At 43.6% G+C, this 20,267-nt stretch overlaps 1 protein-coding gene across 3 annotated transcripts in view; it reads right to left on the reverse strand.

Moving 5' to 3' along the window:
• The window catches only part of RPS6KA2 (ribosomal protein S6 kinase A2), a 475,722-nt gene that overhangs the window by 213,465 nt on the left and 241,990 nt on the right, over nucleotides 1–20,267 (reverse strand). The window contains exon 1 of one of the 3 annotated variants that reach the window (XM_084622454.1): nucleotides 11,263–11,323. The exons of the other annotated variants lie outside the window; for them this stretch is intronic. The gene's annotated coding sequence lies outside the window, so the exon portion shown is untranslated. Of the gene's footprint in view, nucleotides 1–11,262; nucleotides 11,324–20,267 lie in introns of those variants that run through there. 3 annotated transcript variants of the gene reach the window in all.

Below are 20,267 nucleotides of genomic sequence, written 5' to 3' on the forward strand. Positions count from 1 at the left end.
TGCATGACACCTACAGAGAGACTTCTATGGTCTCAAGGGGAAGGTAAGAGCACAGTACAGAGCTACGAACTCCCTTCTCCGCAGCATAGATTCACTGCTCTGCACTGGCCTCCGTGCCCAGAAGTGAAGGGGAGCATTTGCGCCATGGTGCTAAGCTAGCTTTAACAACAAAACACATGTGCAACAGGCAACTCAGCCCATCAAGTGGCCCAATACTTTGAAAACAAATGTCAGAAATATTTAATTTTGCACAGTAACAGCCCCACCTGCACAGCAACCATTTTTAAAAGAAAGGTGATACAGTGTTTACAGTGCCACCCAACATCCTTGCCTTTTGTTGTGGGAGTGTGGCATGGGGTAGAAGATACGTTGTGTAATGCAGTATTTGGGGCTAAGTCAGTATGAAATAGTTTCATGATTAAAGACATCGAGCCACTGCACTCCTATTTGTGTCAAAAATCAATTTTTAAAGGTGTGGGTAAATAGAAATTTAGGACCTGATGCAATACTTGCTGAAGTCCACAGCAGCCTTCTCACTGGATTGGAATACTTACAATGTACTGAGTTTTAATGCACTTCTTTAAAATTTTCTAAATGTATATATTTATGCAGTGCACCCACAATGCTCCCAAAAGAGAGACAAATCGTGTCTAACTATTGCAGTACAGATGATATATGAACTTCCTCTTGTAATGCCTTCGATGGATACATCAGCCAGTGCAGATTAAGGGCACAGTTAAAGCCTTATGTTTGAATTTCATGGCTTTTAGCAGTCGAACCTTATTTTAACATAGCATGCTCTTGTGGGCCTCATGTGTGTCTGAATTAATCATTGCATTTCAAAACAGGGTGGGGGTGAACCCTGGGGATCTTCAACTGGGAAGGTAAAAAGGAAAAAAATAATAATTTTTAAATGTATTTCTGGAATTGTAGCTCCAAAAGAAAATGGTGAAAACAAAAGTAAATAAATAATACTTAGACCTTAAATAGCATTTATGATTTTCAAAGGGCTATACAAACTTAGACCCAATAGTCTTCATTGGTTAAGAGAAGTAATAGGAAACCTATAACCTTAACTTTAAGTATAACTGTATATTTAGTTTAAAGTAGAGGTTATGTGATGATTCTATAACTTGGAGGGGGAGAGCAGGGAAGAATAGCAATGATAGGATTTGGTATAGTTTAAGAGTTTGAAACATGCCTGCAGTGACTTTAATTCAGTGTTGGAAAGGTAGTCTTTGCAAGCTGCTTCAAAGCAGGAATGGGCCTATTTTAAACAGTAGGTAACTTTAATTAAACTCTGTTGGAACTTTTCAGCTTGAAGACCCTTAAAAAAAAAAAAAAAGAAGCAGCAGAGTTTGCACACAGGTTTCTGTAAACTCTGTGAAGCAACTGACCATCCTCTTAACTGCCCTGGTTTAGCGGACACTAATTTCTAAGATGGATTTTATTTTTCCATAAACAGCACATTTTTGGAAAGATTCCTGTAAATGCTTCACAGTAAGGTCAGGTCATGCAAAACAAGAAAACAAAAACATATATTTGATTTATTCACATACTACAAGATGTACTTGTTAAAACTAAAAAAAAAAAAAAATCAAAATGAGAAGATCAAGACTACCATGATTTGATTAATTTTGCCAGAATTCTTTCCAAATGAGCTGATAAAAAGTTTCCCTCCACACTGATTTCAATAACTGAATCTTAACTACATCAGCATGCGGTACATGGGAGCCTATCGAGTTTTTGCATGGCTTGATTCTGGAAAAAATGGTCTATCACAGTTGCAGGGCTAGCTGCACCTCTGTCCCCGCTCTGGTCTCTCTGAGTGCACCCCACAAGTGTCAGGCCTTGTGCCTTCACCTCTCCTGGGTGGAATCCCCTGATTCTCCCCCTTTTACATAGGGGTCTGTAACCTAGGGCCTGGTCTATCTGCCTTGCTTACTCAGAAGGTCCAACTGGTTTAGCACATGCCATTCTTCCCTTCAGGACTCTGTGGCCAATGATGAATACTGTGACCAGTAGCCTTCTTAAACCAAAGCATTGCTTTATCTCAACAGTAGAAATAAAGCATAACATAAGAGAAAAAGGATTTTAAAAGCAACACACACTCTACACACATCTACCTGACTTAAAGGCTTGCCATCCCCTGATGGAAGCCTAGGGAGGTCTAACTGTTTTGAACATCTGCAGCAGTGTGTCAATCAGAAACGGTTCTTAGCCACAACTGTCCCCGGCGCCTACTGCCTGCCCCCTAAAATCTTTATTTCTCTCAATTTCTGGCATTTTGACTCTGCTGTCCAAAACCAGCTCTGTGGGATGTCAACCATGTTTCCTCAGGCCAATTGCTGTCCCACTGTCCTGTAAATATCCCAAAGGTTTGTTGCGTCTGTCTTGTCTATAGTCATTGCTTTTACCTTCCTATTTGTTTCTAACAGCCTGCTATTAAACTAAACCAACCTAGTCACACAATCCACATTGCAATATAGTCATACAGTAGACATCCCAATAACCAGGTCAACTTACAATATTGATAAATTACTGCAGAGCAGCTTCCCATGTAAGCAGTTTTATTGATTTCAATGGGACTAAACATAGTAATAAAGTGACATCTGTAGGTCTTTAAGGGGTTAGGCACTGCAGGTGTTGAAGTATCAATACACATCCTTTACAACAGGGGTGGGGAAACTACAGCCCGCGGGCTGGATCCAGCCCCTCAGGGCTTTGGATCCAGCCCACGGGATTGCCCCCCGTGGTGCCGCAGGCCCTGCCCCTCTCTCAGAAGTGGCCGGCACCACGTCCCTGGGGCCCTGCGGGGAGGGAGGGTGCTTTGTGTGTTGCCCTTGCCTCCAGGCACCGCCCCCTGCAGCTCCCATTAGCCAGGAACAGGAAACCATGGCCAATGGGAGCGTCGGGGTGGTAGCTGGAGGCATGGCAAGGGCAGCGCACGGAGCCCTGTGCCCCCCCCCAGCCCCCAGGGGCCGCGCAGGGATGTGGTTTAGTCCATTTCCCGGTGTGGCGCGGCACGGGGCTAGGGCAGGCAGGCAGGGAGGGAGCCTGCCCTGGCCCCAGAGCCGCTTTAGGTAAGCAGCGCCAGGCCGGATTCGAACCCCTCCTGCACTCTGCCCCCCAATTCCCTGCCCTAAGCTCCCTGCCTGCACCTTGCACCCCTTCTGGAACCCCAACTCCCTGCCCTGAGCCCCCGTCACACCCCATACCCGTCCTGAACCCCACCCCCAACTCCCTGCCTGCACCCCACATCCCTCCTGCACCCCAATCCCCTGCCCTGAGCTCCCTCCCACAGTCTGCACCCCTCTTGCACCCCTGCCCTGAGCCCCCTCCTGCACTCTGCACTGCTCTTGCACCCCAAGCCCTTTCCTTGAGCCCCCTCATACACCCTGCACCCCTTCTCTGCCCCAATCGCTTGCTCTGAGCCCATTCCTGCACACCGCACCCCCTCCCACACTCTGCACTCCCTCCTGCACACCAACCCCCTGCCCCAGTCCTGCATACAATTTCCCCACCCAGATGTGGCCCTCGGCCCAAAAAGTTTGCCCACCCCTGCTTTACAAGTTACAGCACCATATATAAGCGCTTGCCTCATGCAGCTCCTCCTAGTTTGCAGCATGTTATGTTAGGGAAAAGCTGCCATGTTGTAAAAGGAGAGTAGGTATGGCTGCGAGTGTCACTAAACCTGACCCTGAAGGCAGAATATTGTAGCCACTTTAGTTTAAGTTACTGTGGGACACCTGCAGAAGTAACTGTAGATATGCACCAGAGAGAACATGGTCCAGTATTGCTGACACTTGCTCATGTGCCTATATTTCCCTTGTATACAAGATCATCTCCCCAGCCTTTATGGCCACTGCAGATCTGCCTCACTGTTGCATCACTGTAAGTAAAATTCTTGGATTTTACAAAGCACACATTAATTTGTACTTTTTTCTTGATTAAAAGCTCTTCCACCTTCTGAGATCTTACAGTACATGGTGAATTAGTGTATGCCTTACATATCTATATTAACCATCATTCTCCATTTTGTAAACACTGCTGCCTGAGGAATCAGATCAATCAGGTAAGTTTGTAATCAAGCAATGGATCACCTGACAAGGAAGAGACTCACATGACAGGGGGAACTGGAACCTTATAAAAGGGCAGCCCTCTCACCAGCTATTTTAGAGAGCAGAGAGAGACCAGAAGATAAGACTGGTGGAGTAGGGGTACAGAAGAATCCTGGATACCCTGAAAATACACTGAACAAATCCTAAGAGAGTCTGTGCATTATTTGCTTACATGATCATGTTGTCCCTGAAGAGAGGAACAGTAAACCAGAGGGTCCACAGCTTTCGTGGAAGTCTGGGAGTGTGTAATGGCTACTGGGGAGGCTTGGGAGAGCTGACCCCAGTTTCACGGCCTAGCTCAGTGATTCTCAGACCTCAGTGGTTCAGGAGCCGAATCAGCAATCAACATTACGCAAAAGAGCCACAGTAGTGTGAATTCATGATTTCATTTACTATAGTGCTATTGATGTTTCAATGGTATGACAGGGAAAAAAATTCATTTTTATATATACATATTCTCACAGCAAAATGACTGAGCACATACTATTATTTTATCAATGACAATTGCTTAATAACACAGTTATTAAGGAGAGAGAGAGAGAGGTGTGTGTGTGTGTGTGTGTGTGTGTGACAACCGGGTGCCCTGACGCCTGTGGAGGCAGGGAGCTGTGGGAGCCCTCCGCCGCTCCCATCCGCCGCGGGCGGCAGGGTGGACCACTGCCGCTGGAAGCCGCCAATAGAGGGGGACCCTGGAGCTCCGAGCCCCCATGGGTGGTGGGGGCTCCTAGAGCTCCCAGCCCGCTCGTAGCTGCCCATGCTCCCCATTTTGCATGGATATTTTTATCCAAAGTCAGGGACAGGTCACGGGCTTCCGTGAATTTTTCATTATTGCCCGTGACCTGTCCGTGACTTTTACTAAAAATATCAGTGACAAAATCTTAGCCTTACTTATAACTTACAGTGATGTGGATGTGCATGGGGGGCTGGGGGCAGGACTCGTACTGCTTATCATAGTGGCTAGTATCATATCTTTCCCATCCTCTGGAGAGATTTGCTCGTTAATTTCTTTTCCCCCAGTCTAATCTCACATTATCAATATCGCCCTGTAGTTCTGTAGAAAAAAATGTATGCAGGGTACTGTCTGTATTGAATTATCAAGAGAACTATTTTAGGAAAGATGAGTCATATGGGATGAACTAGAAAAAATACATATAGCTGGTATAAGAACAATGGCTGGGGTTTTCAAAAAAGAGTTAGACAACCAATTGCCTTAGGCCCCCATTTAAAAATCCCAAACATGTATACTCACTGTAACTCAATTTCTACTGTCTCTCATCTACTGTATTCTCTTATCTTTTATATTGTCTCCCTCTGTTTTAAAACTTTTGAATAAAAATATTTTGTATGGTCAACAATTTTATCTTTAATGAAAAAAGAAGCGCATCTGTTCTAAAGCTTTTGCCCATCTACACAAAAATCTATTTCAAATGTGTTTACCCATCCATATTAGATCAAAACTATTGAAGTTAGGTTACTGTACATAATTTATACTAGGTTTTAATGCTATACTATAAATAGTGTCCTATGTTTCTTTAATGCAAATATTTATAAGCTCTCCCACTGAAGTTATTGGAACAATTCAGATCCATAACATTATTCATGTGCTTAAGTGTATGCAGGTTTAGGTCCTTTATGTTTAATTAAAATTAGAACATACACCTTCATTGTGTGTGCCCTTGTCCTAGTGTTCAGATGCCCCTTAAATATGACCTGATGAAGTCTGCCACTGGCAATTTTAAAATAAAGATTGGATGTTTTTCTAAAAGATATGTTCTAGTTCAAACAGGAATTAATTCAGAGAAGTTCTATGGCTTGTGTTATGCAGGATGTCAGACTAGATGATCACAGTGGTCTCCTCTCGCCTTATAATCTATGAAACTATAAAAATGTATTTCATTACATATTCACATTTACTGGATCTGCATTTTTTGTCTGCATGCATGTATATAGCAGTCTGGGTTTTTTGTATTGCCCTCCTCTCAATTGCCAAAAATGGCTGAGAAGACAGACCTGTGTACATTATTGCATCCAAAATAGATTTTTCAAGATGACACGAGGAAAAAATCCTCTAAATTCTGAGGATAATATGTGTGATGTTGCAGATGTGAAGAGAAGTGAAATGACCTAGGAAACAAGTACAGGTTCCTTTTAAAACAGTTTTACCTTGCTTAAAATCTAGAAACTAACACTCTGATCATGCAAACATTTATATGCATGATTAAGTTTAAGGATGACTACTCATGTGGCTGCACCTGTGTAAGTGTTTGCAGAATTTGGGTCTAATTCCCAGCACTTAAGCTGTTTTCACACCAGAATTTGGAAGAAAAATAAATGGTTAAAGTAAGTTGCTCCGAGCACACCACATTTTCAGGGCATTATATGAACACTACCTAATTTAATATTTTAATCAAAATTTCACTGAAATGCCTTGTCTCATGCCCCAACATCCCCCAAACAAGAAAGCATTTATTTGTAAAAATCAACATCCCTGTTTCACTGAAGCACATCTCAAATCTTATGAGACATCTAGTCAACAGTAACTTCTGCCACTTCACCTGAAGTGCTTTTCATCCCTTGCAAAATATTTTTCCTGACATCCATGTCAAAGACTAGTGTTTCTGAGCCTCCTTGAGAGAAATGAAACCTTCAAAAATGCTGTCACTGAGACTTTTCATGCAGCTGTTAGATGTACTTGCTATGGGATTTATGTTCTCCTCTAGCTGATCATAGGTGCTGTAAATGGCACACTCTGGGCAGGACAGACCTCAAAAGTATCTTGAAGGGCCAGATGACATTAACTATAAACTTTGGACAACATTGTGCTTTGACCCAGGTCCCTACTGGCTGAAGTCAACGGAAAAAGTACTAGCTGGGTTATTTGTGGGGACTGTCCCTGCCTCCATGGACACGATCTTGCTTGTCTTCTCTCTCTCTGTGTACAGCAGGCATAACTTCACTGAAGTACATTGTTACAGCTGTGCAAGAGAGAAGAGAAGAAGTCCACATCTCTTCTGTATTTCATCTGTGTCCAGATCTACTTCCTATCCTCGTTGAAGAAGGCAATCAACTGGAAACCACACCAAGAAGGGATGGAAGAGGTTGTGATATCTGACAGAGTGTATTATCTCTTGCCTCCACCCCCACCCCCCCGGAAGTAAAAATGGTAACTTTCAAGTGTAAGCAGGATTTTAAAACATTAAATTGACAACGTAGGGAAAATATGATGTTAAAACTCACACAGCAGTATTGGCTTTGCCAGTCCAGCAGCATGCTTAATTTAGTATATTCTAAAGGTCCAATTTTCAAAAATGCCGAGTACCTACAACTCCCACTGAGGTCAGCGTGAGATGCAGGTGCTAAATACCTCTAATCCCATTGTTCAGGGCCTGCAATTGTTAAGCAACACCTGTTGGCCAAAACACTTCCAAGTACATTCATAAAAACCACTATGAAAACATATTAAAAAATAAAGTGAATCCAGTTCTGTTCTCAGTTCCAAAGGTGCACCTCCTATTAATTGTTAACCCATGGAACAAAGCAGAATGTGTCTAAGAGATCTCTTCCATGACCTTCCAGTACATTCAGTGCCACCAAGCAGATAAAGAACTCCAATGGCGCGAGAAAAAACTAAAGACCTTTTTCTCTCCAGTGCAGTTTCTCTGAAAGGCCAGTCTGGTGATTGTCACTCAGCTATTTGAGAAAGGTACATTCCTACCCAAGTAAAACCTGTGTTTCTGCATGTTTTTTACTGTGGTTCCTGCTGTTGAAGAAAGCAATCCCATTCATCAGTAGGAATCCCCCTTACTATTTGATTAAGGAGCCAGAAATAAGTAATAAACTTGAATCCTGCACCATGGCTGCCATTACTCAGTGCCTGTGATCAGTTACCTCCACCTTAGTCGTACTACTAGCAGTATGCTATACACCTGCATCGTTCTTGCTTCACTTGCAAGCACAGACAGCTTTGATACCTACTGCTGCAACAAAGAACCAAATCCTAATTAAAGAGACTACAATCCCCATATGACACATATTTAGAAGGAAATACTGTTAACGTTCAGTTATCCTGGAGCCAATGAAATAAAGTTGCTCTCTGTTGTAGTTTTCAGGGTGGGGAAAAAGCCCACAAGTTTATGAGCAGCTGTGTCAAAGCTTCAAGAGCTCTGTTTTTAGTTTTCACACAGTTTAGCAGCAGCTGTTCAACAGTTCCATGGTGAAGTGTAAAGTAACGGAACAGCAGGTGAAGGGAAGATTGAAAATGAGCAACCAGAGGAAAAAAATCAACCACAACTACAGTAACAGTATTACTTTTGCAGTAGTGGTCCCTCTGTGACAGTTGTGGCCTTTTGACGTACAAAACCAAACCCACGTGGCTTTTTCCTCCCAGTTGGAAAATGGTTGGATTTAAAGGAAAATCAAGAGGGAATCCCGCGTAGTTCACAGCATTTGTGATAGGATAATAACATCAATCGCCAATTCAAATCCAGCCCAGCCCAGTTCATAGTTAGCAGAAGCTGGCTGGTATTTGGTGGCTTATGTGAAATGAGTTTTGTGGCCTCAGGTCAGTTCCCCATTGACAGGAGTATATATGACAAAACTACTACTGCACTTATTGTTTTGTTGGCATTTTAATCATAAGCCTAGGAATGATTGGTCACAGAAACAGGACTAACCTCTCATTGGTACAGGTGGTCCCTTTAGGTTGGGGTTGAGGCACATTGGCAGAGTAGCAAAGAGAAGGTTCCCGCCTCTATTCACTTAAAAAAAGACTTTGGTTTCTAAGGGCTTGTCTTTACTACGGAGCTAAATCGATGTTGCTGCAATCAACGTAGCAGCATCAATTTAGCGGGTCTAGTGAAGACACTCTCCATCGATGGGATTTGCATGCTCTTCCTTCTTTGGTGGATTTACTATGAGAGGCTTCATGGAACATTTTTTTTTAAGAATGAATTTGAATGAGAAGATGATGGGACTTTTCCAGTATAAAGGGGAAGCATGGAAGAAAAATCATAAAGATTGGAGAGGGAGAAGAATCATTATGGAGGTAAGTCATGAGTGGAGAGTAGAGCACAGGAGCAGGAAAACAGCCAGATACCTTCCAACAGATTTGAATAACTCAATGAATGTCTGTCCTTCCTTCCAAAGGACAATAAAAAAAAAATCTTTGCTGAAAGGTTTCTCTTTCTTTGAAAATTGCAACTCCTTGAAAGTGTGCCCTTCATATTTCCCTAGTGATATATTTAAATGGGTCATTCTGTCACAGTGGTTTTACATTGTGCTGCTGTTCACACGCCTAATGGAACCTGCTGTGATGCATTTTGACATGACAGGTCACCCAGAAAATTTGATAAAAATGTTTGCTCTTGCTTGCAGTTCCTTGGGGGGTGAGGAAGCAGAAAAGATGGGCCCTGTTATTGATGGATAGATTTGAAATAAGTATTAGCCCAGCAGTCACTATGGTTGTTAATCTACAGACAGAATTACTAGAGAAAGGCAAGTATTTTTCCGGTAATGAGTGGAAGAATATACCTGCTTGCATTCAGTGTCTGACATATTTCAGAAATGTCTCCACTTCCTGGACACTATGGTGCTAATAAGCGATGGTCACATAAACACCACCCTATACCGGAAACCTACTGACCGCTATTCCTACCTACATGCCTCCAGCTTTCACCCAGACCACACCACACGGTCCATTGTCTACAGCCAAGCTCCACGATACAACCACATTTGCTCCAACCCCTCAGACAGAGAGAAACACCTACAAGATCTCTGTCAAGCATTCTTACAACTACAATACCCACCTGCTGAAGTGAAGAAACAGATTGACAGAGCCAGAAGAGTACCCAGAAGTCACCTACTACAGGACAGGCCTAACAAAGAAAATTACAGAACGCCACTAGCTGTCACCTTCAGCCCCCAACTAAAACCTCTCCAATGCATTATCAAGGATCTACAACCTATCCTGAAGGACGACCCATCACTCTCACAAATCTTGGGAGACAGGCCAGTCCTTGCCTACAGACAGCCCCCCAACCTGAAGCAAATACTCACCAACAACCACATACCACACAACAGAACCACTAACCCAGGAACCTATCCTTGCAACAAAGCCCATTGCCAACTGTGCCCACATATCTATTCAGGGGACACCATCACAGGGCCTAATAACATCAGCCACACTATCAGAGGCTCGTTCACTTGCACATCCACCAATGTGATATATGCCATCATGTGCCAGCAATGCCCCTCTGCCATGTACATTGGTCAAACTGGACAGTCTCTACGTAAAAGAATAAATGGACACAAATCAGATGTCAAGAATTATAACATTCATAAACCAGTCGGAGAACACTTCAATCTCTCTGGTCACGCAATTACAGACATGAAAGTTGTGATATTACAACAGAAAAACTTCAAAACCAGATTCCAGCGAGAGACTGCTGAATTGGAATTCATTTGCAAATTGGATACAATTAACTTAGGCTTGAATAGAGACTGGGAGTGGCGAGGTCATTATGCAAGGTAACCTATTTCCCCTTGTTTATTCCTCTCTTCCCCCCCACCCCGTTCCTCAGACGTTCTTGTTAAACCCTGGATTTGTGCTGGAAATGGCCCACCTTAATTATCATACACATTGTAAGGAGTGATCACTTTAGATAAGCTATTACCAGCAGGAGAGTGGGGTGGGAGGAGAGAAAACCTTCTGAAGTGATAAACACCCATTTTTTCATGATCTGTGTGTATAAAAACATCCTCACTGCATTTTCCACTTTTATGCATCCGATGAAGTGAGCTGTAGCTCACGAAAGCTTATGCTCAAATAAATTGGTTAGTCTCTAAGGTGCCACAAGTACTCCTTTTCTTTTGGCTCTAAAAATGTGTTTTCAGGGTTAGCTCAGAGAACTGAAATTAGAGCTATATTGCAGATCTATATTATCAGAGGAGCTACTGTGCACTCTTCATTAGGATTGGAGTAGAATTTTATTTGATAGAAGTACTTACGTCAGATAGACTTATTATTTGCACTTCAAGATTTGCCTTTAAAGCTGAAAGTAAACAAGTTTTTTCAGGGTTTGGGGAAGTGGAAAAAGCAGAATGAAATGCCAGCTAAGTGGCTGCATCTCCACCCATGACTCACCAAGACAGTTGTCCTCCCTTGAGACAATGCAGCTAATGGAGTCCAGGGCAAAGTACCCGAGAACCAGAGGTAAGGTGTTCCTGGTTGAGAGGATGCAGCTGTAGAATGAGCTCCCAGAAGGGATCAGACTTACTGGAGTCTGACCACGTATAAGGTATGCTGTATGCTCTTTATGAAATTTTTCCACTACAAGAAGAGGGTTTGTGTGGAGGGGTCCAAATCCTCAGCTCCAAGCAAATCTTCCTGTAATCAGGGAAGGGAGAAGAGTGGAAGACTCCACTGAGAGTCTAGCAGGGACTCCATCATACAGACCTAATTTACCAGCCAAGTGCTTAAATGCTATGGTGATGTTTGCTGCAGGGGTGATTAGAAAGAGATGAGAGAAACAATATCATAGTCCAAGACGCATATGGAAAATGTTCACACCAAACTTCCTTGCCTTACATGTCTCGTGAAAATGTGAGACTAAAAGAGATTAGGTTATTATTTCTGCAAATTTGCCCCAAAAGGAATTGGAGGTGGTTTAAGGCCAGAATCTGTGTGCACCAGAACCTACGCCATGCCACTTCAGAGGGCCTCCTAAAATTTCTTCTTGATAACAATGCTGCTGGCGGGTGGTGCAATCAGCTGTAAGGTGGGAGGTCAGTGCATTTATAGCTGGGGCTGAGGACAGCCTTTATGGAGTGTGGAGGGAGAAGTGAGCATGCTACTTCACCTCAACCCAATGGAAAATGTTCACGTGTAGGTGGAAAAGGGGTGACGCTGTGCTGCACCTACCTGTATCTCTGCAGCAGTCCCCTTCCTCCTGACTGGTCTCCTAACACACACTATCAATGAGAGGCAGCTTGCATTCCAGACAGTGAACTCCCCAGTAGGCAAACCTTGGCCCATGCAGGAGGCCTTTTGTGCCCTGATGGAACAAGAGGACTCAATATGGTGAAAAGGATTGGGACGGAAGGATTGGAAAGGAAATGATGGGGGTGGGAGGAAGAAGAGAGAAGAACGAGCTGAGAGAAGGCAAGAGAGGTGGGGAGGGAATGGCTGGAGAGAGACCTGGTTACAGGCAGGAAACGAACTACAGTAAGTACTGATGAACAGTCCTGTTTTTCAGATAGAGAGTATTGAGTGAGGAGGAAATACATTTCAGTTTTCTGAAATGCCCAAAGTGTCTGCAATGAGCTGGTTGCACTAGTCTCCGCACAGTATTATACAGAAACATTTTATAGTTATCTTTGCCTGGACTTGCTTCACGGTAGTTTGCAATTGGTATGACACATACAATAGGGTACCATTCACATTCTGTGCCTAGCATGTGATTGTCAATAGTATAACCTATCATTTACAGAGCAGCATAAATTCACAGGTTGCCTTTCAGATTAAAACATGTTCCCTCTCCAAAAAGATTACAATTTCAGAGCTACATCCCAATGTACCAAGGAATCTGAACTCCAACTCAATGATATTTGGGGGAAAATAGGTTCAGCTCTTCTCTGTGCACTGCTCACAGAGGTACAGGATATAAATTCCACTTGTTTACTGGAGTCCAAGGATGGTGGTGTAACATTTCAGAAGTTATGGTGCCATCTGAGTAACATTTTCCACTTACTCCCACATATATCCACAGAACAAACAGTTACCCACCGTGCTCTCTTTAACATGCTCAGTCGCACTGCACTGACAGAGCAGAGCATGCAGGTAGGAGGCTACAAAGCCTCTTTTGGCCAGCTCAAAGAATGAAGTTCAGTTAACCGTGCCAGTCCGGAAGTTCATCGAAGCAAGTGAGTGGCCAGCCCCAGCAGCTCCCTATTTTTCATCTTCCCAGTCAAAAGAAGAGAATAGGAGAGGGGGGGAAAAAAGCAAAAAGGGGAGCACAAACAATAAATATTATCAGAGCTTTTCACAGTCACTGACATGGTGCTGGACCCCCTATCATGCTTGCCACAAGTTAAAGTAATGATGAGAATTGAAATGGGCATAAATAATTTTTTTGTGAGGAGCAAAGAACGGAATCGCTTTCAGAAAATTGCTCCTCCGTTAAGGGGTGGAATCTGCCAGGGAAACGCATCTCTTCCTCTCTACATACTTGGCAGCTGAACCAAGACCAGGTTGATGCATTTCTAAGCTAAAATGACTGCTTCACATAGTTAAAAGTTACAGCCACTGTTAACTAGAAATGGCCTCATTTCCTCTTTACATAATACATTGTTCCATTACTTGCTGCACAGTGAAGGTCCATAGCCTATGGCTACAGTAGACTCAATATAAAGCTGTATGTAGATTGTAATGAAAATTTAAAACAAACTTTTCTACTCCTCCAGGGGGAAAGCACATTTTCACCTTGCCTCAATTGTTCACAACCTCTGTTAATAAAATGAATGGGAAATTAAATTCTAGCCTCAAAGAAATTTTTATTGAGCTAAATAATGTGAAACTCATTTTGGCTCTGTTGGGCACTGGGTTTCAATAGACATAAGACAAAAAACCTTGGATGCTCAGTTGCTTTGTTTTATGTTGTTTTTACAGTTTTGTGAAAGCATCAGAAAATGTGTGTAAGCAGCAACACAGTTATTGGCCCAAATTTTCAAAAGCATGTGTGCAAGAGAATCTACATGCTCTTTCTGCACTTCCTTCATATGAGTGCAAACAGAGACCTATCACTGTGTTTATGCAACTCTGACTTGCATATTTGGAAAGCCCAATGGGAAACAGAGCCGTGAGCTGTAATAAACTGGTGTAATAAACTGAAATAAACTGGTTCTCTTTGTACACACCTTATTGTTTGTAGAAAAGAATGTACCTAGTTTTTCCTTCTCATGTAATTTATTTATTATGTAGTGGGCCAGAATACTGGTTTTCTTCATTAAAAGTCAGACTCAGATGTCCACTATTCTGACTGATGCTTTGAAATGTTCCTCAATAGAAAGTCCTTTCTAATCAAATGCCCATTGACCTGCATTGAAATGGAATACATACGCATTAGAAGAGCAGGACTGGGATCCAATAACAGTTTCCTGCGTCTCTGCCCCTGCACCAAGCTCCACCCCTTTGCCAAAGCATTACTCTGCTTAGGATGGTGGTGGCTAAGGAAAAACCACACAATAACAGTCTGTTGGGCTGGTGAAGAAGCTACTAGTACTCCTCTTTGGGCAGACTGTGGATCCTTGCCTCTGCAGGCTATTGCTCCCTCGCTACCGGTGGGTGCAGATCCACCCCAGAGAAGGAAGAATTCAGGCCCCTCCCACACTGGAGCAAAGCTGAATGTGGAGGCTCCTGACAATGGGTTGGTGGCAGCAACAGACCCTTTCACAGAGGGTCTTCTGCTGGGGTGGTGTTGGCAGGGTCCTTGCAGAGCAGCAGGTCTTAGAGTTAACAACCCATTGTAATACATGGGGCAAGTGAGTTATGGTTTCAGGATATCTGCAGAGACCACTGTATCAGTTACACTAGAGTCACAATTTTGAGGTTTACTTAGCATCCATAATGGCTAGAAGCAGCTTTCATTTAAATCAAAGCTTAGATCATATGACAAAGAGCTAGGGCTCTAGGCATAGGTCTACAGTAGCTATGCCTTAATTTGGTTCTGGTGGTCATTTATTTAAGTATGAATTTCACGCTCTCTACACCAAAGCAAATCTTTCACAGGGTTCAATGGAAGTTTGCCCCAGCAAGTAATTGTGTCCATTTTAAGGAACTGGTCCATAATCAGGTCCATTTAAGATCTAAAATTAAGTGTAAGCTCTTAATTAAACCTAACATCAATACAAATGCTGTTATTATTTAAAGGAAAAAAATCAGTGGAAATGGATTTTAAAAGGAATAAGACTGACCACAAGGAAAAGAGACATTCAGTGGCCTATTTTCACTAAAGGGAAAGCAAATAGTAAACAAGCCAAAGAGAGAGTTAATGCGTAAATGAGATTTTTACAGTTATTTCCATTCTACTCATCTAGAATGTTCTCAGTCACACAGTTGTGGAAGCAGTTTGATTTTGACCCGCAAATGTCTTATTTCCATTTCCTAGAACAATAATTGTGTATACTCTGCCGCTGCTTCTGAATGGAGGGAACTTCTTTTAGTGACACACCAAGCAGAAGAAAATTCCAGAGGTACTTGTATGGCCCCATATCACCATAGTATCTCAGAGCCTTACAATCTTTAGTGTATTTTTCCTCACAACACTCCTGTGAAGGAGGAAAGTGCTATTATTCCCATTTTACAGAGGGGGAACTGAGGCACAGAGAGACTAATGGTATGCCTACACTGCATTTTAACACTCATGGCAGCGAGGCTCAGAGCCCAGGTCAACAGACTTGGATTTACGCTATGCTAAAAACAGCTGTGTGGACTTTACAGCTCGGGCTCTGAGGCCTGGCTTCAGAGCCTGAACTCGCTCCAGCCTGAGCCCGAACACCAAGACAGCTGTTTTTAGTGCTGCAGCATGAGCCAGAGTCTGTCAACCTGGGCTCTGAGCTGCACTGCTGCAGGTTTTAAAATGCAATGTCGACATACCTGTAGTGACTTAACCACCCAAGATCACACAGGATGTTGGTGATGAAGTGAACTGGGCCCAGCTCTCCCAAATCGTATGTTAGTGCCCTGACCATATGACTATCCTTTTTCTCTTTATAAGAAGTGATATTCTTGTGAACTGGATTGTCTTTGGGAGGGTGGGGGTCACATCTGACCCAAAACACTGAAAATGATTTTGACTGAGAGGGACTGAAGTTAGCAAAGGTAGGGAATGCTCAGCTGGCCTGCAAGCAACCTTAGACCAGCACACTTGTGCCTTACTCACAGTGATTCCACCTTTTATTTTGGAATACCAGCTATGGTGGCCACAGTACTTGTGTCTCCTGAGAAGGCCTGTCGTGGCAATTCTAGCTGTTAGTGTAACTCCAGTGGGATTACAGATAGTGATTTACCTATAACAGAGACTCCCTCCTCCTGCTGCTGTGATTAATTTAAAGCCTTTTGCGGCTGTAGACTTAGCATGGGTGGTTTCCCAAGAAAGAACCCAGCTGTAATTGATTCTGTGGAAATGCAGCTGGATGCCAGGGCTGAAGAATGTAGACACAGGTTGGGGAGCATTTGAGACAGCATAAGAATATAGGCAGCATGTAAGAATTCATAACAGCCGATATTGAGAGCATCAGAGAGGAAGCCATCTGCAACGTACAACAAATTTTCAGGACCCACAAAACCCAGGAACTATATACGCTATATTTTCTTGAGCACTGTGTGCACATATAGGGATATAGTGCATGCCAGGAACAAGAACCACCCAACAGATGGTTTCTTTAAATCAGAAATGTGCCCATTAGCATCCATTTAACACCCCTCCTCCAAGTACCAGAGAAGACACCCTCCCCAATCAGTTCATGAAGCGGGTGCAGGGTCAACACAGTTCTGAGTCTGCAGCAGGCCCCCAGCCCCACCCTACACCCTTCACATCTCAAGGACCAGCTACAGAGCTTCAGTTCATATTGCACCAGGCCTGCACATTCTCCAATCCTGTTCCCTGCGCTGGTCCGGCTGTCTGGGGCACTTCTGACACTACAGAGGAGGGGACAAGATTTGCCTCTTCTTGTAGTTTTAGTGTAGTCAACCAAGACAGACACCTTCCTGGCTAGAAAGTTTGAAATTTTAGACAAATCACCTCCCCACTCCACCCTCCTCCCTATTTGGATTTGCCAGAGCTGAAGAGAAAACAGAGAGACACTCTCTGCAGAATTGCTATGATTATTGAACAACTAATGGAAATTATTTCTGACACTCCCATTTTCTACTGAAAATGTATGTAGAATTACTGGCTCTACTGCAGTGCTAACCAATATTTCTGGATTGACTGACAAAAAACAACATTAGGACAGCAAGATCTCTAGTTTTGATTGTGGTGTTAAAAGACTAGGCAGGTATGAAGCAAAAGAAAACGTTTATATTCTAGGCAAGAATTATCCTTTACAGACCAAGGTCCCAATCCTGTAATCAGATCATAGAATCATAGAAGATTAGGGTTGGAAGAGACCTTAGGAGGTCATCTAGTCCAACCCCCTGCTCAAAGCAGGATCAACCCCAACTAAATCATCCCAGCCAGGGCTTTGTCAAGACAGGCCTTAAAAACCACTAAGGATGGAGATTCCACCACCTCCCTAGGTAACCCATTCCAGTGCTTCAACACCCTCCTAGTGAAATGTTTTTTCCTAATATTCAACCTAGACCTACCCCACTGCAACTTGAGATCATTGCTCCTTGTTCTGTCATTTGCCACCACGGAGAACAGCCTAACTCCATCCTCTTTGGAACCTCCCTTCAGGTAGTTGAAGGCTGCTATCAAATCCCCCCCTCACTCTTCTCTTCAGACTAAATAAGCCAAGTTCCCTCAGCCTCTCCTCATAAGTCATATGCCCCAACCCCTACTAATTTTTGTTGCCCTCCGCTGGACTCTCTTCAATTTGTCCACATCCTTTCTGTAGTGGGGGGGGGCCCCTCAAAACTGGACACAGTATTCCAGATGTGGCCTCACCAGTGCCGAATAAAGGGGAATAATCACTTCCCTCGATCTGCTGGCAATGTTAGTCTCTAAGGTGCCACAAGTCCTCCTTTTCTTTTTGCGAATACAGACTAACACGGCTGTTACTCTGAAATCTGGCTCCTACTAGTGCAGCCCAATATTCCGTTAGCCTTCTTGGCAACAAGGACACACTGACTCATATCCAGCGTCTTGTCCACTGTAATCCCCAGGTCCTTTTCTGTAGAACTGCTGCTTAGCCAGTCGATCCACTGCCTGTAGCAGTGCACGGGATTCTTCTGTCCTATGTGCAGGACTCTGCACTTGTCCTTGTTGAACCTCATCAGATTTCTTTTGGCCCACTCCTCCAATTTGTCTAGGTCACTCTAGACCCCATCCCTATCCTCCAGGGTATCTACCTCTCCCCCCATCTTAGTGTCATCTGCGAACTTGCTGAGGGTGCAATCCATCCCATCATCCAGCTCATTAATGAAGATGTTGAGCAAAATCAGCCCCAGGATTGACCCCTGGAGCACTCTGCTTGAACTGGTTGCCAACTAGACATCGAGCCGTTGACCACTACTCATTGAGGCCGACGATCTAGCCAGCTTTCTATCCACCTTATAGTCCATTCATCCAATCCATACTTTTTTTAACTTGCTGGCAAAGAATACTGTGGGAGATCATATCAAAAGCTTTGCAAAAGTCATGGTATATCATGTCCACCGCTTTCCCCATATCCACAGTGCCAGTTATCTCATCATAGAAGGCAATCAGGTGGGTCAGGCATGACTTGCCCTTGGTGAATCCACACAATGAACCTATTCACCTTTGTAGAGCAGAGCACCACCCATCCCAGCTCCCCCACAGATCTGACTGCAGGACTGGGAGACAATGCTAGGATTCTTTAAGGTCTGGATCCACCACAGCACTGAAGCACATCCTTAACTTTAAACACGTGCATGGTTCTGTTGACTTCATTGGGTGCTTAGATGGTTTGAGATGCAAAAGAGGATTTTCTCAAATTCAGGCCTCCTCTGAAGTACTTTATCCTGTTTTGTGTGTTTCTGCATGCAGTAAAATGTTTGGTTGTGTTTGACAATGCAAGACAATTCCAGGACTCAAAACTTGCTGAGTTACAGAAAGATTAACATGGCTCTGATAATCACTTTGCAAAAATATTCAGGATTGAGGCACACTGGTAAACCAGTGCAGAGGAAGCGTGCCTTACTGTTACCTATACTGTACCTGGTCCCATGCCTGCAAAGATTTATACACAAGTAGTCCCATTAGAGCCAATAAGTTTTTGCAGGATCTGGCTCCTCTTGTGTGGATGAACAGAGGACTTAATTCCTCTGTTGCTGTCAATCTGGCACCATTCATGAGGATGCCCTCAGGAAATGAATGGTAAAAGAATATTTCTTCTGAACACATTTATAAAACTAAAATAAAATCCTTACTACAATAATAACTAACTAATAACCGAATGGTGCATTCCCACGTATTAGAAGAAATGATGAAGAGCATCAAATCGTAAATTGCCATCACCTGGGCTGGTTTGAATCTCACTGCCTGGGGTAATTTCCAGGATCTAGGTCACTTTCAGCTTCACTAATATGACCCTGTTTTTTTCATACTTTCTCAGATAATAGAAGAATTTCCCTGAAAAGAACAAATATCTCCCTTTAAGTATACAAGAGTGGATGAACCATGCTCCAAGGCATTAACAGAGACGTGGGGATGAATACAATATGTTTCAGCTATTTTCTACCACAAGATTTTTCCAAGTCTGTTTTTACACAAGAAATATGAACAACTGCAGACTAACAGCATGGAGTGGAAAGCAAAACAATATAATAGAATGTCTGGCAATATAAAAAAAGCCTAAAGTAATTATAATTCTGAAAATAATTAATCAGCAGCTAGGTATTCAGTCTGCTTAGACTGTTAGAAGAATATGTTGCTGTGATGGAGTCCACTCAACACAGCAGCACCTCCTGCTGGCCATTCTGGGGATTAGCTGCTGTGCCCTCTCCTGTGGTGCCTCTCCCATCATCTTCTCCACCTACAGACCTGTCTCAGTCCAGGAAACACTGTCCATATTTCCCCCTTCTGGGGTTCCGTCCATTATTCCAGCCACTTCCAGCTAATGGGGGTGAGCCTGGACCCATCCACTGCTCCAGGTCCTGACTCAGGGACCCTGTAGATAATAGTCTCCTGCTGCGTCTCTAATTTTTCTCAATGCTGCTTCAATTCTCTGGGTCACTTCCCCATGACCCCAGCACCTTTTTCACCCTTTCCTCAGGGCTTTCAGCTACCAAGTCCCAGCAGCCAGCTAGGAGCTCCCTCTTGCTCCCCCAGTCCCTGCCAGCAGCTGCTCTATCCAAGGTACTACAGTTCCCTCAGCCTGCCAGGAATGCAGTCCTCACACCTTGAACTCCCAGCACCAACTGATCGTGCTCTGCTCTGCAGCCCCTCTTATATGGGCCTGTGGGGC

The sequence above is a fragment of the Lepidochelys olivacea genome (genome assembly GCF_965140295.1).
Source record: "Lepidochelys olivacea isolate rLepOli2 genome assembly, chromosome: 3".
Lineage (NCBI taxonomy): Eukaryota > Metazoa > Chordata > Testudines > Cheloniidae > Lepidochelys > Lepidochelys olivacea.